The sequence below is a fragment of the Ctenocephalides felis genome, unplaced genomic scaffold (assembly GCF_003426905.1).
Source record: "Ctenocephalides felis isolate EL2017-DRISC unplaced genomic scaffold, ASM342690v1 CF-g0.4_SCAFFOLD_01604, whole genome shotgun sequence".
Lineage (NCBI taxonomy): Eukaryota > Metazoa > Arthropoda > Insecta > Siphonaptera > Pulicidae > Ctenocephalides > Ctenocephalides felis.
This window is the reverse complement of record NW_020537758.1, coordinates 30,728,679-30,746,241: the sequence shown is the minus strand read 5'-3', so window position 1 is coordinate 30,746,241 and position 17,563 is coordinate 30,728,679. Positions and strand designations below refer to the sequence as shown.

At 30.1% G+C, this 17,563-nt stretch overlaps 1 protein-coding gene across 1 annotated transcript in view; it reads right to left on the bottom strand.

Annotated features, from left to right (window-relative positions):
• The window catches only part of LOC113372940 (slit homolog 2 protein-like), a 63,005-nt gene extending 49,165 nt beyond the window's left edge, over nucleotides 1-13,840 (bottom strand). The window contains exons 1-2 of the mRNA XM_026613273.1: nucleotides 13,804-13,840; nucleotides 2,344-2,412 (exon numbers count right to left, since the gene is read on the bottom strand). The gene's annotated coding sequence lies outside the window, so the exon portion shown is untranslated. The remainder of the gene's footprint in view (nucleotides 1-2,343; nucleotides 2,413-13,803) is intronic.
• Between the last annotated feature and the right edge of the window lie 3,723 nt (nucleotides 13,841-17,563).

Sequence of the window (17,563 nt, the reverse complement as noted above, 5' to 3'; positions counted from 1 at the left end):
TGAGTACTTCTGGCCGTGGCCACCCTGAAGAAGCTCGGCACCAAAGGAATAAGTCAATGATCTTGCGGAAAGCAAGGCGCATTCGTGTGAAACTAGCGAAAACGATTTATGGAAGTTTCAGGGAATCGAAATGGTCAAGTGAAATATATCGCACAATTCGGATTAGACGCTAATGCTGCACTGTCAGCAGAAAATATTAGCGCGAACTAGAACGAATATTATTTAATTAAATAAGTCGTTCATAAATTACAATTACGCATTGTTCCGTCTATTGTTGACTCCAGACGAGAGGCAATAAATCAAAACAAAATGAAATTAAGCGATAACAAGAATTCATAAGCGAAACATTGCACGATGTTGAGAATGCATTTCATATCAAGAGCAGACCTCGAAGAACTGAATCAATTTCATAATAGATAACAAATATTATTCAATGTTTTCTTCCGTCATTTGAGCTCTCGGCATAAAGACAATCGGGCGAAGAAGTTCTCTCCATTGTTCTTCGCGATGTATTAAACGTCTCTTAAAGTGATTAATGACAATAAAACGGCATGATCTTTTATATTTCAAATGAAGTAATAGTTTTTGTGTGTTATTATATACTCGTCAAGTTGCACACTTTGGTATGTGTACAACATTACAACAGCATGTTAGTTATGTCACCAGTGTCTATGAGAATGTCAAGATATTATTGTGATAGCTGTTATATATGTAATTGATAATATCTGTAAGGTTTATTACAAGGCTATATTTACAAAACTTAAGTGTTAAATTATATTATATTATTCCTGTACATGGTAATACAATTTTGTGTTGGATAACGAAAGAAAATACAATTAACAAACTGATCAATGATAACGATCTTGAAATTATAAATACATGAATTATTTAGATATGATATTTATCATTGAATATATTTTCAAGTGCATAAGAAGGCGCTGTATAAACTATTGCATTCAATGTGCAATTGATCAATTGCACTTGACATAAAGTGACCGCTAATGCAGAAACCAAATGGTGCCTTCTATTGATGCTTAATGCGATATCTTTATACGCAATGGAATTTTAATGCAACACAAACGTTGATATGCATAGACCTTCGTAAAACAGAGAATGTAGTGTAATCTTACAAGTTAGCTTGTACAGCATACGCACAATATGGTCTGAATTAAATACATGATATATTGATGTTGCTTCGAAGTAAAACAAATGTAATTTTGTAGTACTTTGCACGTAATTGGTTGCCGATCTGAGCAAAATGTACAAAGAAAAAAGAAGTTTGATTGACATAAGAGTAAGCAATAATTTCATTAAATCAATGTCGTTAAAAGCTACGCTCTGGAGCTTTTAAAAATAATATGCTCATATTTCTTTAGCGACGAGTATTGTTACAACGTTATATAAAATTCCAAGTAAAAGCTTTGTTTGGCATTTGTCACGTTCCATAAAACAATACTGCACCGTCAGGAGCATTTGCATCATATTAAAAATTCCAATTAACTTTATGACAAATTATATTTATTAAAGTTCGAATTGTACATAACTTGTGCAAAAAGAGGTTTCAGTAAACGATCTTATGCATGGAATCCAAGAACAAGTAATGAAGCAAATTAAAATGACTAATGTTTTAAATTCGTGCAATTAACCGAGTAACTCGTATAACTTATGCTTTATTTCACGGCGTTTAATAATCTAGACAGCGTACAAACAAAGCATTAACAGTTTGTCATCCAGAACGGAGTGCGACGTTTTTTGTGTCTCTACAAAAATATGGCATCAGATAGTAATGCCCATTCCAGCGTATTAAATCAAACCGATACAATCAAAATGCACGAGATACACGAATAAATCAAATAAGAGAGAAATACTGTAAAATATAACTTTTGATAAATCTTTTCGAAGATAATTATTTTTTGGTTTTGAATTATTCTTGAAACATGAGCTTATAGATATCCTTTGGTAGAATCTACCTCGCGGCTTGAACCAGGGCAGTGACGTCACGACAGCTTTCCAGGCGTTCAATAATTACCATTGTTCTAAAGGGACGGCGCTATATAGCTTCAAGGAAGCAGAGGTAAATAAAATAAAGTAAAATAAAACGAAATAGCAGTCATTTGTCATGAAAGGCGTGAGTATAAATACGACGCCATTGTTAATACCGCGGACGTGACTTATCGCGTCGCGATGCCGCAAGAAGGCAGAAAAAAAGCACACGCTAAAATACAATGCGGAGGGCGCCCGGAAAATGTCATAAAAGATGAAAAGCTTAAAGGGGTTCGAATAAGTAAGCATGAGACCTTGAATTAACGATTTCATAATAAGCATCAACTGTAAAAATCTTACCTTAGGTTTTTAAGGAGGCTGGTGGGCTATGACAGGTCACGCCGATGAACTGAAATTTCCAATTTCTTTCTGAAAACAAAAATTACATTATTGAACATTTAATTAACACAGTAAATTTATGCTATATTTGCATTATTACAGTTATATGATCAAAACATTTGCAAGACATTATGCTCATAAGTTAACCGATTATAATTGTCATACTTCATAATACCAACAATACGTAAACTTATGTATCTGCTCGAAGTTTAGCTTCGGAAAGTAAAATAGACTTTGTCTACGCTAATTCCGGGATGAAGTGAACTCTAAAACTTTTGTTTCGCATCGAGTAAGAGAGTTGGCATTAAAAATGTGACTTGATAAAACTAAGAAATAAAATAAGCTTCGACAATAAATTTGAAAATAAAGCAATCAAAATATGGTGAATTTTTTATAACTACAACCAATTTTATGTAAATATGAATGAATCATGTAAAAGTATTTATATTACAACGGATGAAAATAATCCATATCTTTCCTAGTCGTGGCCTATTTTATGTATTTGTAAATATTGTTAAATATATTTACACAAAATGTGATAAGAGCACGTACGTAAAAATTATCGTAGTGCTTGACACGGACGGTAATTGTCTAGATAAGATAACATTGCGCTATTTCTGCGAAATGAGTATTTATGTTTCGGAGATTCATAAATGAGTGCTTATGAACTTCCTTATCCTTCGATAAAACTATTACTAGAACAATATTTATGCTCGAGGCGTCGAAGAATGATAAATGAATTGATCTTCGTACAATAAATTCTACGAAGATTGAATAACGATCAATTCAATTTCGTGCACTCTCTTCTGATGAAACTTTTGTTCGTCAACAATATTCAAAACAATTCCGTTGTACAACAAGTTACATAATAACATTCAGCGATTGTACTATTTAATCTTGAGTCAGTCTTGGTTTATACAAATCAATAACACGACATTCTTTCAGCATTCATCAAAAGAAGTCTCCAAACAAAGGCGAAGAAGCTTCTGCTCGGATTGCGCATCTTATAAATTATATATAACATTCAACCTAAGACATCTTATGGACATTTCAAACCTGTTCAAAACCGAAGGTACACCGTGAATTCACTTATTTATTCATTGCCCGTTTGCTCGGCCTGTCTCTAATACAAATAACAACATATCTGTAATTGAAGGGACGCTGCGAGTATTTATAATAAGCAAATCCGAGATCCGTTCCGAGTCTCAACCTCGTCAGCGAATGTATTCGCATTTAAATATAATATAGTCCGATATCAAATAAAATATGATTAAAAAATATACCTACATCATTTAATTGAATCGAATGAACGGGATGTACATGCAAAAGAAAAACTTGAACCAGTTTCTGTCGAATCTGGTTTAATTAACGATTGACGACGTACATGGAACACTGAGTATATATTAATACAGACATATAGGTATGCAGGCATGATCATCATACTTGATATTATATGAATTGCTTTGAAGTACACAAAACAAAAAAAAGGTTTTGATTGGAATCTTGAATGAATAATTATCATATTTTTACCAAACATACCTTTTTGCAAGCATGGAATACAGATGATAAAAATCCCCCAATACATTATGATATTTATAATTGTGAAATTATTTTAAAATACATCTCAAGGCATTCAGGAAAAGGTTTCATCTAATTACAAAGTTAAAACTTTGATCTTCTAATCCAGAATGCAGTATATGCATTCTTCCTTATTAGTTTTCTAATTGCTTTCGCTCGATCCTGAGCCCGCGGTGTCGCAATTATTCTTAGATTGATCGCATTTTGTGCATGGTAAGTTCTGTGTACGCACTTATTTTAATTATTTTATCAGTTTCAATTCCCATTCGACTATTCGTTTCTACAAAAGTCTGTTCATCTTGAACGACGTCCTGTTCTGTATAGAAATGCATAACGGTATCGCGTTATGATTTGAATCAGCCTCGCAGGCGAACGATGGCAATTTATTCGCGTCGGAAATGATCCAGCAATGAGAAATTTCCTTCATCAGACTTCCAGTTCATCTTGCACTAGTTCGCTGTCTAGAATTGTGATTGTTTTCATTTCAAGTGAAAGAAGAATTTTTTTAAAACAGTGGCAAGGATGTTACACCTACCTTGGACGGTTGATGATAATGAACATTCTAATCTAGTTGAGCACATGGTATGTTCATTAGTTTCATACTTGTTGGATTTAAAATTCTAACATAGTACTTTTTCCTAAACTTAATAATAATTTTCGTTTCTCGTTCATGAACGGGTCAAACTGCATACGCAATGACAATAAGGGCAAACAATTCCAGTTGTTGCGAATTTAGGATATCACAGTATAATTATTGTAACATATTCATGTGCCACTGTTCGCTCACTGTAGTATGTTTTAGCAACGGATATTTACTATTGCATATACACATTAAATAATGCGTTTTATGGGACTATGCATATTCAGTTTAATTAAACGAAAACTGCGATTGGATTGGATATTTACGTAATAAAATTAATTTTGTGTTTAATATGCGAACATATCAGAATAAAACACTCGTTGTTCGGGTTCGAGTGCACTAGTTTGTTATTTTTGAACTGTGATTAATTTTATATTAAATTATAACTATACATATATAATGTATAAAACTAACTTCTTAATTAATGATAAACAATAATAAATAAAATCACGTGAATTTCAATTTATTTCCATCTATTAAAATATATTCATGAATGCCTGTATCGACCGCTTATGCCCAATTTATGGAAAGACTTCCGAGTAAAGCTTGGCTTGAAAAATATTTCAAGTAAAACACAACAAGCGATAATGACAATTTGTTAAAGAGCAAGAATTTTCTCGAAGATCGTTAAGGATTATTTATGTCACCGTACAAGACTTGTTTATACTGCTCGTAAACTGATATTAAACGAATTTTAATTGCCATCCTTCACACGAGGAATCGGGTCAAATGATTCCGAAGCAATCCTTGCACATTGTTTAATTGCTACTAAACTTATCCATTAAATAAGATATTTAATTAGGTACTGTGATAAACTGTATTAACACATGTAGTAAATGTGTAAATGTTGTTTTCTAAGACCACATCATATAAAATAATTTGCGTAAAAATAAAGACAGGGTGTACACAATGTTGTGAAAAGCTTAATTGCAAATTAAATCTCAAAATATTAATTTCGGTCATTTTCGTACAAATCAACTTCAAATCGGAAGCTTGCTCTCTTCATTTGATTTATTAGTTATATTCGAGGATGTCGAAATGAAGAAGGAACCCTGGCTGAATACATTATCTGTCGTTATGCCGAGAAACGCTAATAGAAACAATCAACACACGCCAGGCGCCGCTTCAAGGACAATCAAATTCCACAAACCGCGCGTCCTTTTATTGACATAATAAATAATATAATTGAGCGAAAACGCTTTGGGTTCAGTGTCTATTTGTGCGTTTGTTTATGTACGCATTTCCTTTGTTTTGATGTAATTGTGGTAACTCAAACCTAAACTTAGAAGCTTTCAATGTACTGGACAAAGAGCTTTAAGTTGTTAAGCATGTACGAGTTGATGGAGAGAATTGCTTAATATGTTAATTCTAATTAAATTACTATTTGTAAATGAATCCGCATTTACCTTTATAATCTACAACTCTATTCTTGGAAAGCCTTCTATCCTAAACAACTATTTTTTGTTAAACTTTATAGCCTATAATATAAAACCGACCAACATCTTTTTAGGGTGATAAGTTTCACATCTCCCCGTGTGAATGTAAATCTTCAAGGTTTGTTTTTCTTATAAATGTAAACCACAAAACTCCACTAAGAAACAAGGTGGCGGCGGGCGTTTATTTGTTTGTTGAAATCCCAGCATGATAAGTAAAAAACTATCGCAAAACAAATGTTTGATGATGTTTTCGCCTCTAACGAAAAAATCTTGTGGGGATGTAAAAAGCCGAACGTACGAATCGTTATTTTTGCTTTCGTCTTGTTCTCGTCTTGACCGAGGAAACTTGTGGCTTCTACTTTATGAGATTTTTTTCAATAACAATATGATATAACACAGACATCTTGATATATGTTGCTGATATCGAGAGCATTCTGGTTTGGAAAATAAGACCTATATCGATGTGTTAAAAAGCCGCAGCGACCACAGTTTTGTATTTATGATCACAAACAAGAAACAATGGTAATTGTGATCCTTTTGAGCTTGCTGATACTCTATACACAAAGTCAAAACAGCAAAAAATAGATTGTCCACTGTTTGTTTTCTACATTCAGTAATTTAGATAATTCAACACGAGCATGACAAAGTTCAAATACATTAACATAATTTTTAATGGAAATATTTTTCTCAGTGTATTTGTTCAACTTATTGTTTCGTTAAACAATAGAATTCGTTTTAGACGTTCGACAGATTTACCCGAAATTCTTTAAATGCGTCGATGACGTGATTGCGCGACCGTGAATAACACAATAATAATCTATAAGCTAGAGAAGCACCGAACACAATTTGTTTTTATTCAATTCGCGCGAATTCTGCTGTGTTTGTTCTTCTCGTTATCAAATGTTTGCACTCATTGTACAAACTCCTCGACTGACTGTGTGCGGGATGATGAATGTTTCATACCTTCGTCTCCTTATATATAAGTGCTATAATGTTATGCAAAATATCAGCAAACATCAGCATTCCTGATTGTTTATAATGCTCTGTTATCGGGTGCCTCAAACATCGTTTCAGATTTAGCGGTATTATTAAGTTTACATGAAAATTGCGTTGCCGATTTTCTTTATGTAATCAATGTATATTGTATATAATATGTGTATTATAATATATTATTTATAAAGTCAATGATATTGATTTTATAGCAATACTTTTAATTGCTTGGAAAAATTCAAGTGATATTTTTTGTTACTGATTTAACACAACAGCATCCACCGCATGGTATTGAGCACGTTTCGGCCATACAAGAGCGCAAAGAATTTTCTTTCTTCTTTTTTCTTCGCATCAGACTACATTTTCTTTAACCCCAATAAAATATTTCCGTACGATCCTTTCATACGACCCCCTTATCAAACATGTAACACGAAGTTTGTGCCTACATATACCGACGTCGCCTCAACTGACAATACACACGGACACATGCGCGAATAAAGGAAAAAAAACTTGAAAACCATAAAGCAGCATTTCGTTTCGATACGATACGGGATTCCATTAATGTCAGTACATACGAGGAAAATCTTCTGCTGGCCTGGCTAGGTCTTCGGTCTACTCCTTCTGAACCGCGCCTCCATGGGGTGTTGGGTGAATTTTTTACGATTATTCACTTCTCGGCTAGAAAATACGGCTTCGGTTTTTCTGTTTCGTGCGTACATTTCGAATCATCATATTTTTTCCAGCTGCCGCCGCGAGGAAAATCAAAGATTATGATTTGGGGCGGGGTTACAATAAACTTGAGATGTTTATATGAAAGAAGCAAAGGGTGCAAAGTACGTTAAATATGGACAAGCTCGGGATGAAATCAGTATTTATGATACTTGGTAGCGTCAGTATTCTTATATGTAATATGAAATTATTACACTAAATTACGTGTTGTATTTGAAAGTTTGGCTGGAATACAGACCTGATATTTTCATATATGTATATGTGAAGTAATAAAAAAGAGAAATATATACAACTATACAATATACACTACGCCATTAACTTGCATTAGCATATTTCAATTGAAATGAAATAATTAATATGGATATTTTTCATTAACTTTCTTAAGATTTATTCAATATAATTAAAATTTGATTGAATTTTTCATCGATCTACACTCAATAAACGCAAGCATTCGTCCACGCAATGCGCAATAAACCTTTGGTTTAGTAAAGCGAATTATTTATTCCATTTCAAAGTTCTATGTCACGTTGGACAGCCGGGATGGGAGGATGCAATATTAATTGTTTTCGGTTCTGTATATATGCTGAACTGTTTCCGTCGAATTGTTCATCCAATATCACATATCACATATTCGCATACTGCATTATAACAAAATGCAATGAAAACCGCGTAATGAATTATCCAAAACATTGCTTAAATTATAATTTATGATAATTCGAGGTACATAGATTATTCGGTTGTGTTTAGGAAATCCATATTTACGATAAATAGAGAAAATATTTATAATCAAAATAACAATATATACTAGTTTTAATTTTAGCAACGATCATGCATTATGTGTGCGTACTTAGTAATTTACTACTTAGTTGTCTATATTTTTGCTCCAACATGTCCCCGTAAAAATATACATCAGGATTTCTCTATTCGTGTAATTAACGCACACATGTTCATGTGAGCACGTGTGTGAACAAAAATCAAGCGGTTTGCAGCTTTTGTAGTACCCTCGTATTCAAGGTAATTCGCGCGATGAACACAAGCTTTTTGTATTTCATTTTTATATTACTCCTACTATTACGGTGTCGAAGTATAGTTCATCGTGAAAGATTGGTAATTATATTGCTATGAAAGTAATAGACAGTACGCGAGCAACATGAAAAAAAACGGCAATAAAAATTTAAAAACTTTTGAAAACAAAAAAAGGTAATATGTTATTGTTACTTTATGTTGCTTTATTCTCAAAAAGTTTATACGCACAAAAAATAAATATTTATGAATTTGTAGCAAACGCAGAAAATTCTAACTTAAAACTCTTACTATAATAAAGATACAGACTGAAATACGTTTTAGAATTCTAACCAGAACAGTGAATAATAGCAAGGGGACGGTGTGCGAACAAGAACCACTGACAACATATGCCCGGTTAAGAGAATTCAATTATGCGATTCCAATTGGAGTCCCAACATCGCGTGCGCCTCTGACAGAATTCGTGTATAGACTTGAAATTCTCAATTGTTGAGTGAAAAACTTTACGATAAATGATTTTTTCGTAATATTTGAAACCACAAATTTGCAATATTTTACACCATATAGTGAAATAATAAAAATAATGGCTCAACAGTTGTCGAAAATGATACATATGTGATTGTTAAAATACAAAATTTTACAACAGAGTTTGTTGCCTTGTTAGTGCCATGCTGTTATTAATAAGGGCTTTGTTGTGAAACTATAATGCAGCCCTTTATATCATATGTGCACATACGGCGATATGCGTGTTTTGATACGAACTGTCGAGTATTCATAGAGTTTGATTGGAAATGTTTGTTTGCTGGCAATACTTATATATCTAGTACCAGATAAATGCAAAATAAGAACAACAAATACATAACTAAATTCAAATTATATTTTAAAGTAACTGCAAGTAAGGTTTCATACTTTGTGAACTATTCAAATTTTCGTGTCATATTTAATCGTTTTATTTTGTCACAATCTATTTATCATTTCCAAACCCATCGCTAAGGGCAATAGTTTTTTTACAACTTGAATATTATCAAATTACCTACGTGATGTATTGTTGCATGGTAAAATGATATATGAAACTAGTCATGATGAGTACGAGGTACGAAAATGAAGAGAAGTGCAGGTAGAAGCTCTCAAGCAAAGGAATTATTTATGTGTGAAATGTGGCAAAAAGTTGTTTCTTAGAAAGTTTGAAAATGTTTTCGTATTTATCTTATGAAGCGAAAAAAGTTGGACTTGATGTTATTTGCTAGTTATGATATACTACCATGGTAAAAAAATGCGTTGGAGAAAAATCTAGTATTACATCGTTATAAAAAGATGATTATTAGCTTAGCTGTAGCAGCAGTAACAACTTGGATCTGATAAATTACACGCCAATCACAATATATTTGATAATTTGATATAATTGAAAAAAAAAATATATTATAATATATTTTATAAAGCATTATAAGTAATATTATATATTATTATTTTATAGAATGTATATATAATGTTTATAGTATTTTTGCTACCAGATTACTGATACAATCGAATGAAATACAATATTAAAACTGAAAGTGCACAATTACAGTATCTCGTGCACTTTCGCCATAAGACACATTCTAAAATATAGGTAGGAACATATCGCTCGTTACAAGAAACATCTACAAAACAATAATATCAGCCACTACAAACAGCAAAACGAATGTAGCACAGTTTCCACGATGGCAAAAAGCTTTCGCGTGAAATATGATTATTACTAAAACTTATAGCAACTGCGGACTATTAAAACACAATATAACTCGGCAAACGGAAATGAATAACACGAATAGAACTCTAGAGGGTTTTTAAGGAACATCAAGTTTGTATTTTTAGCAATTCTGAAGAACTGTTGATTAATATTTTTATTATGCCTGCAACCGTGAAGTTTATGTGTAACAAATGAATAATTGAGTTTTAATTAAACTTTAAGCAAAAATTAGTACAACTCGAAAATAAAATATGACAAAAATGAGTTTTCATAATAAAGTTTTCATTATACTAATAAAAAATGATGGAAATTAAATTTAATTGGGTTCTTTTGCTCAATTTTAATTGTATAAATATAATTACTTTAATTTTACCGGAGGTTTATAAGAATGATCTACCCAATAATTATGTAATAAAATAATATGATACTATTTTGATATTAAAAAATTAGATCATATCTCAGTTCACAAAATAATCCAGCATATGACACCATGTTTGTTAAAGGCAAATTGTACGCAATGCCATTTAATATTTATTTAATTGCATACCTACACATTTAATTACAGCGTTCTATTTGTGATAATAAATAGTTTATAATTACTCCGTGTAATAATTATGTTAGCCTAACATTACCATCTAATTAATCAGTATATATTCCCGGGAATATAATTATAACAAATAACCGGTAATTATTACAATGCCATTAATTTAATACGCTATTAATTATTTTTGTTGCGAGATAGTCTAAAATTTTTTGAAAATACAATACTTTTTCAATTCAAAATATTCTGCAATCTGTTGAATAAAACAATGAGCAGAGATTGTTAAAAATATAAAAAAGAGATAAAATTATAATTTGATTGTAATAGATACTAATTTCTGTTAGATGATAAACGAAAATAACTCAAAAGTAAAGTTTTTGAAAATATGTAGTTAAAAATGTCTGCATGTGTAATATTAAATAATAAACTAAATTTAATGGATTCTAGCTATCTTATGCAAAGCGTCATCTTTTAATGGCTTCATATCCAAGTTTATAGGATAAGTAATTGTTATGTTCAGAAACTTTATGATATAGATATAATTTTGCACTTGTCATAGTTATACGAAAGCATATCTTTCACGTATGACATCATAAATCCGACGTGAATAAATTTTATTTTATGATATATAAATAAACTAAAGTAATGCGAAAGATTGTAGAGAATAGTACTTAACTTTACAAATAGGTAATGGTCATAAATGAATGGGAAAAATCATTGCGATTAAGATTTAAATATATATGAATATTTTAAACATAATTATTATAATGTTACAATGAACAAATACATCATTTAAACGAAGGATTTGCGCCTAAATAAACAATAGTTCTAACAAGTCATCCAGCACATTTTATACATTATACAATTTACAAATCGTGAAAATCAAACAGGATTTACAACATGACATGACACTTTGCAAACGCAAAGTTTTGTGTTGTTGGAATTGAAGCAAACATGAAAAGCTCACATCAAAGCAAATTAAATAATACCTTTTTCAGCAGTATTGAACGAATCAGCTAACTGACAAAAATGGACAATGAAAATTCGAAAGTTAGAATCGGTTTAGATAATTGTATTTAAAATTTTATTAACCATTAAAAGTTCAATTTATATTAAATATCATAGAAAAATATTTGAATGTATTTTTTACAGGATATTTCAACTAAACAAAAATTGAAAGTATTAAAATTACCAATCTAATATTTTTACCTCAAAACATTTGTATTAATTTTAGTATCTTCTTTAGCAGTAGTGAAGGAACCAGTTAACTGACAAAAATTGTACAATAAAAATTCGAGATAGAGTCGATTACAGTGATTGGATTTAAACTTTTATTGATCATTGAATTTGCATTATAATTTAAATATTCAGAAAATTATAGAAAAATATTCTAATATATTTTTTGACCAATAAGAAATAAGAAATAAGAATTTCAACTAAACAAAAATTATACGTTAGAATGATTTTTATTAATTTTTATTTTATTATTTTTATTAATTTGCAGTATGTTTTTAATAGCTCTTTTCATACTTATATAAGTTAATTGAAACAAATATATATATATATATATATATATATATATATTTGTTTAATATATATATGCAAACAATATATATTATGATAGTATAATGATATTCTCAGAATAGGTGTATACAATTTGTATCTTTATGTAAAAATAAATGTATGTATTTAAGTCAAATAAAGCAAATTTTCAAATTAAAAAAAAATAATATTAACTTTTTCAGCAGTATTGAACGATTCAGCTGACTGACAAAAATTGAACAATTAAAATTCGAGAGTTAGAGTAGATTTCAACAATTGTATTTACAATTTTATTAAAAATTAAAATAACGTAAAGAAGTAGTATAAAATTAAAACACAACAAATTTAAATATTAAATTTTTGAATATAATCACAACTTTGACTAACAAATTTATTTAATAAAATTCCAAGGTAATATGAATTCAAATTATTTCAGAGCTTTAGAACATGATAGATCATTACATTGAAAATTGGTAAAGTGTGAATTTTCACTTTAATGACAGTTCACAAAATTTTAATCCAAGCTTCCTTATAGATTATTTAATAAATATTTATCCCAAAACCTATTTGTTAATACATAATAATATTTTAGTGATTGCAAGTTATTTGCACAAACTATTGAACAAATGACAGTTACCAAAATTTTTAGCCAAGGTTCTTCATAAATTAGTCAACAATTATTTTTTCCAAAACGTATTTTTATTACATAATAATAATTGAGATATTGGAAATTATTTGCACAAAACATTGAACAAATAAGCAGCAAAATAACCAGTGATAAAATGAAATTGTTGCTCTTATGTATATAGTTTTATTTTCAAGGAATTCGATTATTTAGTAATTAAAATGTATTTGGTAACATTGAAATTGCAATTTAATTTAAATATTCAGAAAATTATAGAAAAATATTCGAATATATTTTTTGACAATAATAAGACATAAGAATTTCAACTAAACAAAAATTATACGTTAGAATGATTTTTATTAATTTTTATTTTATTATTTTTATTAATTTGCAGTATGTTTTTAATAGCTCTTTTCATACTTATATAAGTTAATTGAAACAAATATATATATATATATATATATATATATATATATTATAATCAGTTTATGTTGGTTTTACACATAAATAATCACAAGGTGTAAAATAAGTAATTATTATTTTTCCATTGTAAAAACTAATAATGATTAATAAAAAAAAACATTGACTTACAGAAACTGATGAAAAACATATATCCATTCCGGATCCGAAATAATAATAAAAAATCTTCATCACAATTAATAATTGATCACACTGTTTCTTTCAACATTGTTAAGATTCAGTTAATAAAATTAAATTTAAAAAAACTTCACTAATGCAGCACATAAATTAACACATAATTTAGAACTGATGTAAATTTTTATTTAATAAACGTTTGTATAAAAAAATAAATCAACTATAAATATAAACACACACGTCTTATGCGAAATAACTTTACCCTAAGAGCGACTCCAAGTAAACCATTCGCTTCCGCGGTTGATTCTCGACTGACTCGAACGCGATAGACGGCCTTACTACCACGGTCGATAGGTGGTTAGTGTGCGTGAGTGGCTGGCTATGTGTGCAGGGTCCATGTAAGCCATGACTCGGCGCCCCTGTATGGGTGCTTCGGCGTCGCTGTGTGCCGTGCGTGTGTATTTCGGCGCTGTATTTCACCCCACTCTAGGTTCCGTCTATGAGAATAGGGATAGGGATGCCCTTAGCCCTTGCGATCGGGCGCGCCTCAGGAGCGTGTTGGTCCCTCGGCAGTTATAGTGTTCCGCGAATCATCGAGGGACTACGTTTGTGTAACTTTTCTACGCGAGGTTTATACAATATTTACCGAGACGAAAAAGAGATATAAATGTTATCAAGGAATTTGAAGTCTTTATTTTGATGATTTATAATTGATTTATTTATAGGAAGTCACTCTCAGTTTCTTTCAAACACAACGATTTCCGCGCTATTCCGCTCTTTTCCGAATTCAAAAAGATTTAGAAGAAATAGAAACGTAATCAGTATCCGATTAATTGAAATTTGCTATATAATACCAAACAATATCTAAGATTGAATTTATTAATTGGAGTTTTCAATACGAAGTGGGCAAACCTTCCAATTATTTACAACTAAAGATGGCCAAGTTAATATTGTTTTTTTTATTATTTCTTTTATTTACAACTGTCCAATAAAGGATATTCAATAAATATGTTGAATTTACAATAGTAAATTTACAAATTTTTGAAAATTGCCTTAGGAGCTCCAAAATATGTTCCCAACTGGTTGATTCATGTCGACACGAATACTCCTACCATAAATAAAGTAATAACAAAAACAGCACACAAATTTAGAATCAAGCTAATCAGTCACCCAAATTCATTAGCAAACTGCTTGATAACAGAGAACTATCCAAGAAGATTGACTAGAAAAGCGCCACTGGATTTAAGCCATCAACTCTCCTGATAAAAAATAGAAATAACTTAATCATTATTCAATAAGTAAATAGTTAAAATTATATAATTATCAATAAAATATTGTGAATTTTATATCGAATGGAAAAACAACTACTGAGTTGTTTTATCCAACATGGCCTTGTAGTGTACAATGTCCCTTTTCGGCCGTCTATTGTAAGTTAATATTGTTAATATATTATATTCAAAAAATAAGTTAGACGTTTAATTATTTTTGTATATCCTTATTTTTCATGCTGATCATACACCACATCTTTACACACTTCCAATAAATTAGTAATATTTTGATTTCTCTAGAAATTTGCTAGAAATATCTTGCCTGTTAAAACAACGATTGCCGGCCAGCTAGTATATATATATATGAATAATAAAATAAACAATATAATTTTTTTAAGTTTAAGCACAAAGTTTGTTTATGGTTATTGTTTTATTTTGAAAATTTAAAAAAACTTTTAGATCAGATTTAACTTAATAAATTTATACCGCATTTAAACAGAACAATGCTATATTCATTTGCGTTGATAACGAAGCAATTGCAATGCTTGACGCACTAGCTTTATGACGAATGTGTTTACTTTTTGATAAAGGCTTAAAACATAATGAAGCTTACTCATTTCTATAAAAATCTAATGAGCTAAAGATTTCAAAGAACTATTAATTTCTCGATGAGTATAATACAATACGTACATTTATTTTAACATTAAATTTTTAAATACTGACCATAAAATATTTAATAAAAAACGTTTATATTAATGATATAAATATATCACCGAATTTAAATTAAAATTACAAAGTTTAGTACATATATTCATGTATCAAATGCTAGACCTATGCGTCCTAATATTTATCCTTTAAAATTACCTTTGGTCACTCAATTATTATTCAAACGTGTTTATTTTGACAAAACTGTTTCAAATAATGCGATTAAAAAATTACAAACGGTTTAGAATAAATTAGCATATTCAATCCGATATATTTTTGTATTCGTAAACGAAAGCCGCACTTGAAAATGCCTTCTTAGCTTCGAAAGCGATAAGAAGCTTGGCAACCCTTAGAAACGAGGGCCCTATGTCAGGCTCAACATGTGAGCGGAATGCCTAAACAGAAGAAAATGTACACGCACATACCGAGAACAGAGAGCTGCAAGACATTTTACTTGAAATATTGCTTTGGTCATCAAGCATTTAAAATAATATAAAACTAAGAGGAAGATTCTGCCGTAAACTAGAGCAATGTATGTAATGTAGTGCTTCTCATACAAAATAGTACTAAATACTGTCAAATTGCCATGTTTTTGCATTTTGATCGCACAGATCAGGTCTTTTACACAAAAAATGCTACTTCACTCATTTGTTGTTATGCCACATCACAAAGGTATTTGACGTTTGTGCGATTTCTATATTAGGATTTGAATCTTCCCTTTAGATATGGTTAGATATAGTTTAAGAAATAAATTTTAGAATAGTTTTTCTATAATAAATTCCCTTTTTTAAAATAGAATCTATTCACAATCTGAATCTAAATGCTAATTATCAAAACCATAAAATAAAAATTTTGAAATTTATTATTATATCAATAAGAATAATTTACACATGAAATAGTTACTACTCTAATGCTTTATAATTGTATTCATAATATAAAATCAATATTAGGTATATGTAAATGATTAAATAAACTCAAAACATTCAATTAAGCAGTAAAACTAATTAAAAGTGACAAAAAACTTATCTTTATCAGCCCTTTATCTATCTAGAAGACCTATACCTTCATTCGATCTCCTACGAACTGAGTGACGAATATCTCCAGGACTGGAGAGTGCAATGAGCTCTGGCATAACAACAAAATATACAAAGCATTCCCCACGTCTTTGCCATCAAACCCCCAAGTATAAGTTAGATCTACGCCCTTCTTAAAACGTATATTTGCACTTCTGGTCTCTTGAGGATCACTTTAGTCCTATATCGATTTTCTTGCAAGTACCAGAGGCGATTAAAGATGAAGAAATAATGCAGAATTATTTAGTTATTGTATGTTTACATATAAAGCTTATAACTTACCCCAAATGTTACACTGTTAATAATTAATATAATTTTGCTTATATTCATTGTAACCGTATTTCACTTAACAAGACAATATAATAAAAAAAAAATTACTTTAAAATCTAAAAGTTCAAACAAACGTATGATAAAGTATGAATACATGACAACAGAAGAATCCTGCATATTGCATTTCTCTTTATTTGTCATTTTATACATAAATTCTCACGAAAGATTTTCATATCGCATACAAATGAGTAAATAAGAAAACTGCATTTTGTCTTCAATTTGAATATATATTCATGTTCGCTCCATCTAAAGACATAAGTTCAAATTATAATTGGACGATAAATACTGAATTCAATCTTATATAACAAGAAGAGTTTTTGCGGCTATGCAGATAAATTTCAATTCATTTTTTTGCATAACATTTTTATACGGTTGAGCATT